The following is a 13,992-nucleotide window of genomic DNA, read 5'->3' as shown; positions in this document are numbered from 1 at the left end:
CAACTAGCTCTGTTTCCTTCCCTTCCGCCGGTGCCATAACAACGTTCAAAACTCTCCTAATGTTCGAAAATAGCTGCCTCCCTTTCACGAACCCCGTCTGATCCTCTCCTATCACCTTCGGGAGGCACTCCTCCAGCCTACCCGCCAGTACATTCGCCAACACTTTTGCATCCACATTCAGAAGTCATATGGGCCGATACGACCCACACTCCGTCAGATCCTTATCTTTTTTTAGCAACAGTGAAATCGATGCCTGCCCAAGGTTTGCGGCAACACCCCCTTCCCTATCGCCTCCTCAAACATCCCCACCATCAGGGGTGCCAACCTGTCCTAGAATTTTTTATAATATTCCACCGGAAACCCATCCGGCCCTGCCACCTTCCCCGACTGCATCCTCCCAATCGCATCCTTTATCTCCTGCTCCACTATTGCTCCTTCTAATGTAGCCCTGTCCCCCTCCACTAGCCTCAGGTACTCCAACCCATCTAGAAATTCCTGTATCTCCCGGTCTCTCCCGTGTGGCTCTGACTTGTACAGCCTCTCATAAAACTCCTCAAAAACCTTGTTAATCAGCATTGGAGCCACCACCAACTTCCCTGTCCTATCCCTCACCTGAAGAATTTCCCTTGCCGCTGCCTCCCTCCGGAGCTGACCTGCTAGCATACCTTATCTCCATGTTCATAAACTGCACCCCTTGCTGGTCTCAGTTAACGCACCGCCTTCCTGGTGGACAGTCGGTCGAAGCTCGCCTGTAGTTCCTTCCTCTTTTCCAGCTTCGCCGGGTCCCCATCCTCTGCATACCTCCTATCTACCTCCAGCATCTCATCTATTACCCTCTGCCGCTCCAACCTCTCCTCTTTGTCCACCCTGGCCTTAAACAAAATTACCTCACCACCGCCTTTAGAGCCTCCCAGACGACTGCCTTCGACACCTCACCCGTACAATTGAAACTACATATTCCTTAATTACCTTTTCAATTTTCTCACAGAACACTTGGTTCCCCAACAGCCCCACATCCAGTTTCCACCCCGGTCTCTGCGCTGCCCCCTTCTCCAGCATCATATCCACCCAATGTGGAGCGTGATCTGACACTGCAATTGCAGAGTATTCCGACCCCTTGACTCCAGCCAGCAAAGCCTTCCCCACCACAAAAAAGTCGATCCGCGAGTATACCTTATGGACCACTGAGAAAAACGAATACTCTCGTTCCCTTGGATGCAGGAACCTCCAAGGGTCCACCCCTCCCATTTCCACCATTAGCCCAGCCAGCGCCTTCGCCCCCCCCCCCCCCCCCCCCCCCCCCCCGATGGGACCAGCGAGCGCGGCCGTGATCTGTCCAACCTTGGCTCCTGCTCCAAGTTCCAGTCCCCTCCCACAATCAGCTCATGCGTGTCCAAGTCGGGAATAGCCCCAAACACCTTTCTCGCGAATCCCACATCGTCCCAATTGGGACCATATACACTTAACAGCACCACTAATCTCCCCTCCAGCGCCCCTGCCACAATCACATATCTACCCCCCTGATCTGCCACCACCTTCTCCATCTGGAAGCGTACCCTTTTGCTGACCAACACTGCTACCCCTTGAGCCCTTCCATCAAATCCGGAGTGAAACACTTGGCTAAACCAGCCCTTTTTAAGTCTCACCTGGTCCTTCACCCTCAAGTGAGTCTCCTGCAGCATTGCTACATCGACTTTCAAATTTTAAAAATGTACAAGCACCCTTGACCACTTGACCGGACCTCCTAGCCCCCTCACGTTCAACGTGACTATCCTTACTGGGGGTCTCTCACCCCCCCCACCTTTGTTATCCACCATCACACCGGGCCCTGCCCCATAAGCCTGACCCGCCCCTGTCCATTTTTAACATCATGGCCCATCCAATTTCATTCTGATTTTTCCTTCTAGCAGTTTGATTGGCCACTTTTCTGAGGGCAATTTAGAATCAACGACATTGGTGTGGGATTGGAGCAACATTAGCGTATTAGTTGCATATTTATGATAATCTGACAGCTGTATAGTCGCTTTTAATAAAGCTACTTCTTTCACTTCCTTTTTTAAAAAAAGAACTAAAATTGTTAGCTGCCAGTGTAAAATTTGAACTCATCTTCTTTGGATTATTAGTTCAGGTCTCTGGATTAATAATCCAGCAACATAATCAGTACCAGAATAAAAAAGCATAAATTCAAACCTGCTGTTGTGACTTTATCGAATAAGCATTGCAAAATATTGTCTACCATTCTCACTACTAACAGGTTATAAATACTTCATGGGGGCTTCCGGTTGCGGCTATGCGGAGCTAAGCCGCACGATTCGGCAGCTCCCGCTATTACGGACTTTAGGGCTCGCTAGAGGAGCCCCAACGGAATTTTTTCGAAGACAACCCGTGGGGAAGGGAAGAGAGAGGTCCCCCTCCAACTTTTATGGACCGGACCAGAAGTGCAACGGCCAAAAAAAGCGGCACTGGAACAGCGGGAGAAGCGAGGGGAAAAAAAACAAAATGGCGGCGGCCGGGGACAAAGCGGAGTGCGGGCCGGAGCTGCAGGAGTTCATCAAGCGCTGCTTCGAGGAGCTGCGCAAGGAGATGCTGGCGCCTATGCTGTCGGCAATTGAAGGACTAGGGATGACCCAGAAGGCCCACGAGGTAAAGATCCAGGAGGTACAGAAAAGAGTCCGTCAGAATGAGGACGAGCTCTTGGGCCTGGCGGTGAGAGTGGAGCAGCACAAGGCGCTACACAAGAGGTGGGCGGGAAGACTCGAAGACCTGGAGAACAGGTTGAAGAGAAAGAATCTGCGGATCTTGGGTCTCCCTGAAGGAATGGAGGGGGCCGATGCCGGGGCATACGCGAGCACGATGCTCGGGGCGATGATGGGCGCGGAGGCCCCTTCGAGGTCGCTGGAGCTGGACGGGGCACACCGGGTGCTGGCGAGGAAGCCCAAGGCAAATGAGCCGCCAAGAGCGATGGTGGTGAGATTTCACCGGTTCACGGACAGAGAGAGGGTCCTGAAATGGGCCAAGAAGGAGCGGAGCAGTAAGTGGGACAATGCAGAGATCCGAATATACCCGGACTGGAGCATGGAGGTTGCAAAGCGGAGAGCGGGTTTCAACCGGGCCAAAGCGGTGTTGCACCGGAAAGGAGTTAAATTCGGAAAGCTGCAGCCAGCGCGACTGTGGGTCATATACAAGGACCAACACCATTACTTCGAAACGCCTGAAGAGGCGTGGACCTTCATACAAACCGAAAAGTTGGACATTAACTGAGGGTTTGTGAGGGTGGGGGAGGATGTTTGAGGTTTGATGTGTGATGGTTGTTGTATATAGGGGGTCAATCATGCGCAGGAAATGTTACATGGGCTGGGGGAGAGAGACAGGAGCTGCGCCAGAGGGGGCGGGCTTTGGAAAGCGCGGGGTTTTTCCCGCGCGCGGGAACAAAGGCGGGAAGGGGAACGAAGGACTGCATATTGATTGGGAGACTCCCACACGGGAAGGTCAATGGGACGGCGGGGGAAGCCGGGGTCAGCAGGTGTCAGCTGACTTACGGGAGTGATATGGGGGGGGGAGCAGAAAAGTTAGACAGGGATCTAGCGGGGGGGGAGGGGAGGGGAGGAAGGGGAGGGGGGGAAAAGGGTTGCTGCTGCACTGGCCGAAAGGGAATGGGACACAGAAGAGGTCCTGAATGGGCCGGTGAAGAGGGCTCGAGTGTTCGCGCACTTAAAGGGACTGAAGGCAGACGTGGCTATGCTCCAAGAGACACACCTGAAGGTGGCGGACCAGGTCAGGTTAAGAAAGGGATGGGTACGACAGGTATTCCACTCGGGACTGGACGCGAAGAATAGAGGGGTGGCAATATTGGTGGGAAAGCGGGTGTCATTTGAGGCCAAGACTATTGTAGCGGACAATGGAGGGAGATACGTGATGGTGAGTGGTAGGCTGCAAGGGACGTGGGTGGTGTTGGTAAATGTATACGCCCCGACCTGGGATGATGCTGGATTCATGAAGCGCATGTTGGGGCGCATCCCGGACCTGGAGATAGGAGGCCTGATAATGGGTGGGGACTTCAATACAGTGTTGGATCCAGCACTGGACCGCTCCAAATCAAGGACTGGAAAGAGGCCGGCAGCGGCCAAGGTGCTTAGGGGGAAAAATAAATAAAAAAATTTTAAATTAATACTTCATGGCTTGAAAAAAAACACATCTGATTTCGTCAGGAAATCTTGATGGAAATTTATTGAACCCTGAGGCAGAGTTTAAACCCCTGATTTTTCCTATTTGAAGTGCTCCAAGTCACTGTGCCACTTAGTGTCGGACACTGGCAAACCCCATTTAAGAAATAACTTAAATTTACTCCACTCCTTATCATATCCTTAGAACATCTGAAGGCATTTCAGATTTAATGAATTACTTTTGAAATACAATCAATCACTGTGTACCTAGACAAATGCAGAAACTAATTGTACACAGCAAGGCTTCACAAATAGCTACTGAGATGAAAGACGAGTTAATCTAGTTGTGTTGGTTTTGCTCGTGGGAGGAATATTGGTCAGCACCCTGGCAGAACTCCTTTCTCTTGGCACAGCTTCTTGAGCCAAGTTGTGCCATCAATGGAAGATAATAAGTGAAGGCAGGATACTAAGTTACAAATCAACGGGTAGGTCATCCTGGACTGTTCCTGAGCCAATTCCTCGGGAATGTACAAGTAATAGGAGAGGTCTGAAGATGGCCACCTGCTCAGCCAAGGTGTGGTGCAATAGGGGTAAGCACAGAATAATCAACATATAAATCAGGCCCTTTCATGTTGTTCCACAGGAATTCTAGTCTTGATATGCTTCAGTTTATACTAAAGGCTCGCCATTAACATTCAGCACTTTCTAAGAAAGAAGGAGGAACAATTGGCTGTGTGCCACTGCAAATGACAGGGCTCCAATTGCTGGGGACAAACTGAGTGAGAGGTTAAAGTTTTCACTGGCATGTTTTTTCTTCTACTGACATTATTTTAACACTGTTGACTCCTCTGATGCCTTAGTGATTAAATGCTGAATGTGGTACAAATCGGGAAGTTCCCTGTTTTCCTTTTGCTGGATGACAGGCGTCTGGAGTGTGTGGATACTTGGTGAGCAGAGTGTGGGTTTTGCTCTGACACCTCCCGCAATCAAACTGCCAGGCATCTCTGTCCAGGTTCCTACGTGCAAAACAAGCATTTAAAATAAACAGAGGACCACTGTTTTTCAATGAATTATACCCCATTGATAGTCAGCAACTCCAAATATGGAGAGGAGAAAGCTACGAGGGAAACAATGTTTCTTAATATTGATGCAATATCCACAAGTAACTCAGCTGGTTGAGAAGAGGGCTCGGCAAGTGGGTGGGGGGGGGGGGGGGGGGGAAATAGGGGTCAGTGAATGGTGCACCTTCTCAACCCATAATCTTCCTCTGCAGCAAGTGCGGCAGACAATGCCATGCCTGAGTGGGGCTCTTGAGCCCCGGTGATGCTTGACTATCACGGTGCAAACCATCATCTTACAGGTTGCCATCCTTCACAAATAGTGGCATAATCTTCCCCTGAGCTGTGAAATATAGTGAGAAATTCTCAAGAGAAGCGAAGTATGTACAACAAGAATGCCACTAATTCACAGGCTAAAGCTGACACACACCTGAGTTTGAACTGGACAGTTGGACTTTTGACAGACTACCTAGAACTTTCTGAAATGTAAATCAGGCAAATGAATGTGCAAGTACAAGGCCTATTTTCATTTTGCTTCTGCCGTATTTTTAGCTCTAAATGGGGTGGAAGCAGAACAAAATTCCGTTTTAATAATATTGCTGAGTTATTGTTGGAGGTCAGCCTGTTCCCCTTTTTGGGTAGACAATGAGTTGTGCGGTCTGCATCCCAATGGAAACAGGCAGTGGCCCCATTAGTATATTAAAACATACTTCAAATGATATTTAGGAGCAATATCATTTTGGTGCCAAACTACACTCGGGTTGCTGCTTCAACTTACAAACCATAGACACTACAGGTTAGGTGACCATTGGCAAAACTACTACCTGTACCGCTGCTGCAGTCAGTTAAAACCATAATCAAGAGGGGTCACACGATCTGTGTGCGGGAGCTGCATTTTCGCGAGCTCCGGCGCTGCTAATTTCTTAATCCTTTATTTTATCCTGATGCTCATTCCAGAATTAGCTTTTTATGAGATATATGTCTGGCACTATGTCCCTGGATGATCCTGGTCAGAGTTTGGTGATGAGGAGCTGAGTTGAATCAGAGACAATCATCGTTTGATTGAGGCAGTCAGAGGTGGCTAGGGTGGGGTCCAACTTGCAGTGGCGATTTGCTGGTGAGTGGGCCCACGCCTCAGCAGTGCTGTTTGCATCAGGATGGCGGCTGCCACTGCGAATTGTGTTTTGGATGATGATATTAATTCTGTGCTGCAGGTCTTTGATGCTCACTCTGATGAACTGCGAAATATTCTTGGGAGAATGTGGAAGCGCAGAAGAGAACCCTGATATTTGATAGAGCACTTTCCCTGGTGGGGGCCCGCCTTCAGTTCGTAGAAATCGTAGTGTGTTGTCTATCCTAACCGACCCAGGAAGTGGGGCCGGACAAGGAGTGATTATGAGCCCCGTCTCTTGCGAGATGTGGGAGACGAGTTCCTGATTGGTTTGAACATGGGTTGCCATGCTTTAGCAATCCTGATTTGGAGGCTGACGCATCAGGTTCAACAAAGCACATTGTATCTGGTCTTCAAGGCCTGGGGTCGGCTGGGGTCCCCGACCACTGGTCTTATTATTCCTGTTCTCGATGCTTGTCGTGAGGGCTGGAGATGGCCGGTCGTGTCAGGTCGTCCGCCCCTGCCGGGGGCCTACGTTCCCAGATGACTGTGCATTGAAGCGACAGTATGATAGAGGTATGAAGACCATGTTTTTATGGTCTTATCCCCTTCTCCCTTGTTCCCTGGTAGTGCACATGGAGGCATCAAGTTGAGTCTATTGATTGTATTAAACTAGCTATATTGTTGTTCTCCTGTTCCCCCCCTGTATCCGTATCCATGTATGTTGAGACTTTTTTTTCCTGCTGAGTTGTACCAATCCTGTGATTTTGTTGGGTTATTTTGTTAAAATCTAAAACTTCAATAAATATACTTTATTAAAAAAACTGTAATCTATTATTGTCTTCATTTTTTGACATTTTTATACCTTCAAGATTTTTTTAGGTTTTTAAACTTTTTGTTTGTTCATGGGGTGCAAGCCCACCGTGGCATAAACCATCGTTTTACATTGCCAATCCCTAATTGCCCTGGAGAAGCCTTGTTGAACCGCTGCAGTCCATGCGGTCTAACTATACCCACGGTGCTGTGCCGAAGAGAGTTTCAGAATTTGGATGTTTACAAATGTCATTGTCAACAAATCACACAACTCAAATCATGATATATGAAATAAAGCTACAACAGCAGAATGGCACGGTACTTGCAAACCTCCCACTGGGACAGAAAACTTATCAACTGCATAAGAAAAAGGTCCACATCACAAAGACGGGAGGCACACTGTTCAGGAACCAAAATGTGAAATGAAAATCTAAAGCCGTTTATAAAAAATATTTGCATTAAATTTGATATTTCCGATCAGCAACCTAGCTACGACCAGTAACTCTCTCTGCAAGAGTTGCAGACACAAATAGTTATGCCAATACAGGATGGAATAGAACATTTTTATTGCTGGTTAGTGGGCTTATTTCTCCTCGTGGACAGATAATCACGTGGACCAGTGGGGACCCCAAAAAAACTCACCATGACACAGAAAATTACATACAACTGCTGAATGAAAAAGCCCCAGCATTTAAAAATACTCTCTGAAGGGGGTGAGGCAGAGTTGTTACAATATAAACGCTGGCAATTTTATTGCATCTTGCACAGGAGTTGGAGGTTGTGCAAGGGCCACATAGGGGCAATAACTGTTCTTGGATCCAGGATTGCATGGATTTTTAATGGGGAAGCACACCTGCTGACACCATTTTCCCATGGTCCAATTGCAATATGCTACACATTTTCTTAAAAGAACATCAACAAGGAAAAGGCATTAAAAAGTAAATGCATCCAGGACACAAAAATAATGTTTACATCTTTGTCAACCACAATCAGTCTGACCCTTCAGTTAAGTGACAAATATATAAATATACACAAATAAACCCGAGTTCTACTGAATCTTCATGACAGGAATCCACTAAACAGGTTAAAGCCTCAACTAAGGTGAAGGGGTTTACTATAGAGCAATTCAGTTTAACTTTATTTGATTACATTTATTCCCATACCCACTGGTCAAACACCTATTCTACAAAAGCAAAGCACTAAATATGCTGAAAATCTGAAATAAAAACAGAAAATGCTGGAAATACTCATCAGGTCAGGAGCATCTTTTGGAGATAAAAACAGAAGGCCAGATTTTCATCTCCTCAAGGAGACAGGAATCGGCTCGCAGTACAAACACAGAACATTGTTTTTCCTGCAAACAAAAACTATTTTCCTCTTCCTCACTGACCTCACTCAAGTTTTGTGTGGCCACCTCATGGGTCGGGAAGGTCTTGGTTGCAAAACATACATGCACCCCTTCTAGGGTCAGGGTCCCCATTGCGAAGACCACAGGAAAATTATATTTCCTCCTGCACCATACTTATGTGTTCTGGTGCAAGTTTCAGAAGCCCAAACAACACACCTCCTTGCAGAATTCAGAACCTCCTGTGGAGTTGGGACCATTTTGTTTGACACCTTCAAATGTCACTTCAAATTTCTCTATCAATTGCTATCTTGTAATGAAGTTGTATGAATCGGCATTAACAAAGGGAACTTGACCATTACAGTGACCAGAACTATGTAAGTTACTTTGTCCTTTACCTTTTCCACTGGGGCAAGTGCCATAATTCATTCAAAATGTAGAAAAATGTGTATTTCTCCTGTCATTTTGGTTCTGAGCTTTAAATGTACACATAGCTCTGACTTGGAGAATAGATAACCTCTGCTGTGGAATGCTAAAAGAAAACTAAGCACTTGCTCCATTCCATTGATTGGCGGGCAATCTGCTTTAAAGTGAAATAGGGTGGCAGAGTGGTTTGCACTGCTGCCTCACAGTACCAGGGACCCGGGTTCAATTCCGACCTCGGGTGACCATCTGTGAGGAGTTTGCACTTTCTCCCCGTGTCTGAATGGGTTTCTCCCGGGTGCTCCGGTTTCCTCCCACAGTCCAAAGATATGTAGATTAGGTGGGGTTATGGGGACAAGGTGGGAGATTGGACAAATTTAGGGAAATGCTAAATTTCCCTAGGTGAGGTTATGGGGACAAGGTGGGAGATTGGGCCTAGGTAGGCGGCTCTTTCGATGAGCCAAATGCCCTCCTTCTGCACTGTAGGGATTCTATGAAGTGGAAATGTAACCCCATCAGTTGTTTTAATTTCAAGGCCTTGCAGCTGTAATGATTTGTTTTGATAGCTGTGGCTCTTATGAATGCTTGGCTGAGTTCCAGAAATTAAGAACACCCTGTCCTGCACTGGGTATGCTATTGACACAGCTGCCCATAGGGAATGATTATAATTGATTGGTTAAAGAGTTTGCGGTTTCTCATTGCATGGTTGTTTCTTTACACAACTTAATAACAATTTAAAAATTGAAACTCTTTTTCTACAGGAATACAGTTTTTTCTGAATGAGAGATTTATTAAATTGTCACAGCTTTAATTTTTAAATACATCCATAAAAAGGAATTTCCATTGCTATTGCATGGCTCCTTAGGACTGTACATTGTGTGTACTGCGCAAGTGGTTATGGAGGAAAGGTAGAGGCATGGAGAGGAGATTGATGATCTGATGGGGCATGTGGGTGGGTAGGGGGCAACGTACGAGGGTTTTATGATCAGGTAAGGAGGGGTCACATGGCTCACCTCTTTTCCCAGACCACATTTGACCACAACAGCTTTTTTCTCCAAAACAATGTGTCAATTCAGAGGGTATTTAACTGTTTATGTGCTGTGACTAAAATACACACAGTCAGGGTTTCAGGAGTTGTTTTGAAAGGCGGAATGTTTTTATTGTACTTAACCTGTCACCCGTTCTCCGGGACACACAAACAAAAGGTTTATAAAGTGGGAGGATACATGAAGTGACAGTTTTAAAATTCCAAAAAGATTAAAGTGACATAGCTCTCATAACTGACAATGTATCTGTTCTTCTGAAGACAACAGCTCCTGGGTCGAGTTCTTTAGAAATGTCATGGAAAGTCAGAAAAAGCGAATCAAGTTCGAGCTCGTAATGATAGATGGAAAGAGAGAGCCACACTTCTGGGCTGCTCATTTACATACTGGCTTGTTTTTCCCTGGTGCTTGGAATAAAAAGGTTTGGTTGGGTGCGATCTTCCGGTTTGTTACACTCATAACATAACGAGGCCGGTGAATAGCGGGAGAGGCCAAAAACAGAACCACGCCAGGAGCCAAACAGTTTGTGATGCAACCGGCCCGCACCCGTCGGCGAATTCGGAATCTCGCCGTAGCAAGGCAGGAAACCAGTTATCACCACTTAAGCCCAATTTCCTACAATTAACGAGAGCTACCAGTCATCCAAAGGCCTCCTGTCGTTTACCGTTCTCCCCAGCAAGTGCTCACACTCGCGCTGATTGGCACTCCTTTTTAAAAATGTCAACCTGACGGAAGGGCTTCTGTGGGGAGCTGAGGAGGTGAGTAGCAATCCTTGCCCACAGGCAAAGAGACTGGGGCGCTGACCTTGCCACCCCAGTGCTCGCCAGGGGGTGGAGGACCCTCCGCAGGAGTGGGCCACCATGGGAGGGTGGGGGGAGGCGCTGGGGAGGGGAGCAATCGTTCGCGGTACCACCGTGCCAACATTTGGATCCTAACCCCATTCTGGGGGTAATCCCTGTCCCCGCCTGTCTGCCCCACCGATCATCCATAACCCCCATCGACTGCTGAGGCCTCTGGCTGCGCGGGTGAAGGCAATCGCTAATAGGGAATTGGCAATCGTGGTTAAGTGAGCACTTGACACATGGCAAGTGGTTCCCATGGGTAGGCGGGCATGTAGCATGAGGGAGTCATTGCCTAGCATTCCACTCAAACCTTGATGCCTGGACACTGTGTCAGAGTCAACACCACACACACAGCAGCCAACATCCGAACACCCAGGGGATGGGACACAGCTCCCGGGACACGACCACGGCCGGGGGGGGTGGGTGGGTGCCACAGGGAGGGGGGTATGCCTGGAGAGACAGGCAAAGGGTCCGGGGGTCAGCTGAATCGCGGAGAATGTGACAGAGGATCATAATGGTTGTGCCAAAAAGTTGCTTAATGTGCTATACAATACCCCATTTCCAAGAGTGTCGCCCCCAACCCACACCCCCCTACCTAACCTCTTCCCCCAACCCCAGTGCCCTCAGTGATGCTCAACATGCCTAGCCCTCCTAGCTCTACCACGTCTTGGTGTTTCCCTAGGATGCACATCTGAGGTGGAGGCAGCCAGCTGCTTACCTTGTCCCATGGCCTTCAATGCCTCTGTTGGGCGTCCACTGGGCGGCTCACTTGTCGACGGCATATGCACAGCGTGCTGCCCTGTCCCATGTGCTGACCCTGGGATGCGGCCTCATCAGAGGGGTAGAATTTGTGCTGGTGGCCGTCGTTACTGCTCCATGGGACGGGTCCAGGTTGCCACTCAGTGCCCCCTCCTCCTGGTCAGTGCCCATAGGGCCCTGGGTTCACCTTGGGACGGTGGGGAGCTGGTTCGGGCCCCAGCTGCTCCTGCATCATCTGGCTCTGCCAGCCCTGGTGGTTCCCCATAGTCCACACCATCGTGTTGATGCCATAGGCGATGCTCCTCTCTGACTGGGCCATGCTTTACAGTGCCTCAGCCATGCTTATCTGAGAGCGGGGCATGTACCGCAGAACCCCATCAAGGTCGGTCTGGTACTGGGTGACATCCACCAGTGAAGGAGACATACTGCCGAGACCCTAAGCTCTGGCCGTCACCGACTGCGCGACGCCTTGGGCACCTTCATTCATGGTGCTGACGCGTGCACCAGGCTCTCCACTGCGGTCACCACCCTAGCAGTGTTGGCCTGGGTGCCACTTATTGCCGCTGGCATCTTCTGCGTCCGTGCCCTCTGGTATTCCTCCAAATACCTACTGATCTGCTGGAGTGATGCTGACATCTCCCTCTGAACATCCCGGTTGCTCTCTACCATCTCCATCAGCACCGGGTAACTCTATTCCAGAGGCTCAGCATCAGGCTGGGACCCAGCTGGATCCAGCAGGCCTCCGACTGCTGTCTTGCCTGGGGTTCCTGCTTTCACAAGATGCACATCAGCAGCAGTGTGGTGCTCACCAGATTGTGCCCTAGAAGCCTGACCAATGACATTTCCCACCGAGGTTTGTGTATCTGCGCTAGTGGAGGGTGGGGGTGACAGCTGTGCCGCTGCTATAACAGTTGCATCCTCGGAGCTCTCCTCCGAAATGTTCTTCCCGGAGTCAGGGGAGGGGGCCACCCAGGATGGCTACTGGACCTGCGGGAGAATGGACATGTGGTCAGAGAGATGGATGGGTCAGTCCATAAGGCAAAATCAACTCACGTTTGACAGGTCCTCCTGGTGAAACCTGGTGGACTCTCACCTCTGCGACATCCGCCAGCTTCCACATTGACCACTCGGTCCTCAGCCACACCAGTCACCTCCAGGACCTGCTCCTCGAAGGTGAGGATTCTCAAGTCCGGCACCCTCTCCCGCCGATTATGGGAGAACTTTTCCTGAGGGGACACAGAGAGGGCATTGTTCGGCACACGTGTGGTTCACAGTTGTGTGTGTGTGGGGGGGGGGGGGGGTCCCTGAAGGGAGGGTTGAGGTGGAGGGAGGGTTGAAGGGGTGGGTGGAAGGAGTGGTGAAGGGGAAGGGGGAAAGAGGGAGGGTCATAGGTCGCCTGGGGGGTTGGGAATTGGGACATTGGTGTTTAGTCAATCTGGCTGCTCGGTGTAGATTGTTGACCTTCTTCTGTCACTGGAGGCCAGTCCTGCTGGTCACACTCCTGGTGCTCACAGCCGCCGCCACCTAGTCCCAGGCAGCACTGGCTGCCTTGTGGCTCACCCTCCGGGAACCTTGGGGGAACAGGACATCCCTCCTGGCTTGCACCGGGTCTAGGTGCCTCCCCAGGACAGCAACCCTGAATTTTGGGACCAGTCTCCTCGCCGTCATTGTTGCGAGCTGGCTGGGGTTGGCTGAGCAAGTGCAGCCTAAGTGCTCTCAGCATTGTTAGCGGGGGGGCTGGCGAGCGCGGTCCCGGCGAATCAGCTGGCGAGCCGGCATTTAGGGTGGGAAGCCCGTGAGTCCCCGTTAAGTGGACCAATTAACATTGAATAGCGTTGCTGGCCTCGCCGGGCCGAGCGGCGGGAAACTCGAGGCAATTCCCGCTCGCTACAGAAATTTTTCCGGAGAATCACGCTCATTATCTGAAGTCAGTTTTGATCAGATGGCTATCTGATTAATACTTCCATTGTCCACATAAATGGTTCAAAGTTATACGCCATTGCCACACAACGGAGAATGTATGATGACTACTCACACCGACATATGATGACTTGGTTTCGCTACAACTCTAGGTGAAGTTTTGGGTTCAGAGACAGCGGGCGGGATGTACCGAACAACCCGCCGCGTGTTTCGTAGCAGTAGGAGGCTGGTCACCATTGGACAGCAGTGGAATTTTCTGGTCCAGCTGTTGTCAATGAGGTTTCCCAATTAATGCACCCCTCGCTGCCGGGAAACCTGCGGCAGCGGTACGCCAGAGTCAACGCCCATAAAATCACGCCCAGTGAGTTTGAGAGTCCAGACATTGCGATTGGATAAATTCATGGAACAATAGAAGGTGTTAATTCCGCCAATGGCTTTGTCTCAATATGTATGTCCATTCAAGGGACATAATTCCCCAAAGAAATTAAGAACTTTCTGGAGACTTGAGGTAATTT

General features: G+C 49.4%; 1 protein-coding gene and 1 long non-coding RNA gene across 3 annotated transcripts in view; one reads left to right on the top strand and one right to left on the bottom strand.

Annotated features, from left to right (window-relative positions):
• znf704 (zinc finger protein 704) overlaps positions 1 to 13,992 on the bottom strand; it is a 361,108-nt gene that overhangs the window by 230,551 nt on the left and 116,565 nt on the right. The window lies entirely within an intron of this gene.
• The window catches only part of LOC140385382 (uncharacterized), an 82,296-nt gene that overhangs the window by 50,910 nt on the left and 17,394 nt on the right, over positions 1 to 13,992 (top strand). Inside the window, exon 3 of one of the 2 annotated variants that reach the window (XR_011933348.1) lies at positions 6,436 to 7,073. The exons of the other annotated variant lie outside the window; for it this stretch is intronic. This is a non-coding gene — a long non-coding RNA (uncharacterized lncRNA). Of the gene's footprint in view, positions 1 to 6,435; positions 7,074 to 13,992 lie in introns of those variants that run through there. 2 annotated transcript variants of the gene reach the window in all.

The sequence above is a fragment of the Scyliorhinus torazame genome, chromosome 11 (assembly GCF_047496885.1).
Source record: "Scyliorhinus torazame isolate Kashiwa2021f chromosome 11, sScyTor2.1, whole genome shotgun sequence".
In the NCBI taxonomy this organism is placed as follows: Eukaryota; Metazoa; Chordata; class Chondrichthyes; order Carcharhiniformes; family Scyliorhinidae; genus Scyliorhinus; species Scyliorhinus torazame.
This window is presented reverse-complemented; position numbering and strand designations above follow the sequence as displayed.